This window comes from Hippocampus comes, unplaced genomic scaffold (genome assembly GCF_001891065.2).
Source record: "Hippocampus comes isolate QL1 unplaced genomic scaffold, H_comes_QL1_v1.1 C16304098, whole genome shotgun sequence".
Taxonomy (NCBI): Eukaryota; Metazoa; Chordata; class Actinopteri; order Syngnathiformes; family Syngnathidae; genus Hippocampus; species Hippocampus comes.
Genome location: NW_017828738.1, coordinates 1 through 332, shown reverse-complemented (window position 1 = coordinate 332; position 332 = coordinate 1). Strand labels below are relative to the sequence as shown.

At 42.2% G+C, this 332-nt stretch overlaps 1 long non-coding RNA gene across 1 annotated transcript; it reads right to left on the bottom strand.

Moving 5' to 3' along the window:
- Positions 1-37: 37 nt before the first annotated feature.
- Positions 38-332, bottom strand: LOC109508567 (uncharacterized). The gene is made up of 2 exons (XR_002166692.1): positions 265-332; positions 38-177 (listed from the first exon to the last, which is right to left on the bottom strand). It is a non-coding gene; the product is annotated as an uncharacterized LOC109508567 (long non-coding RNA).

Here is a 332-nt window from a genome sequence, read left to right as displayed (position 1 = left end):
CTTTTCACTCCTTTGATACAGACGCATGATTTTGCTGTTGTGCAGCTTCTCCCAGGTTTTCATTTCCAGAATGTAGTCGTGATTTGCGTAGAAAATCACCCGGTTCTTGTCATGCTTCTCGTAATAGTAGTTGGAGTACTTAGCGTAGTCTCTCGTCATGAAGCCGTACGCGTCCACCTGGTTAGAAAAAAAAAGAATTGGATGAGGAAAATATGATTGAGACATTTAATTGTTGGGTCAAAAACGAAAACAAGAGCAACTGACTATATCACATGTGTGAAGAGCCAAGAAGACCGTAAAAGCACCGTTGGTTGGTCGGACTATTGCCCAGT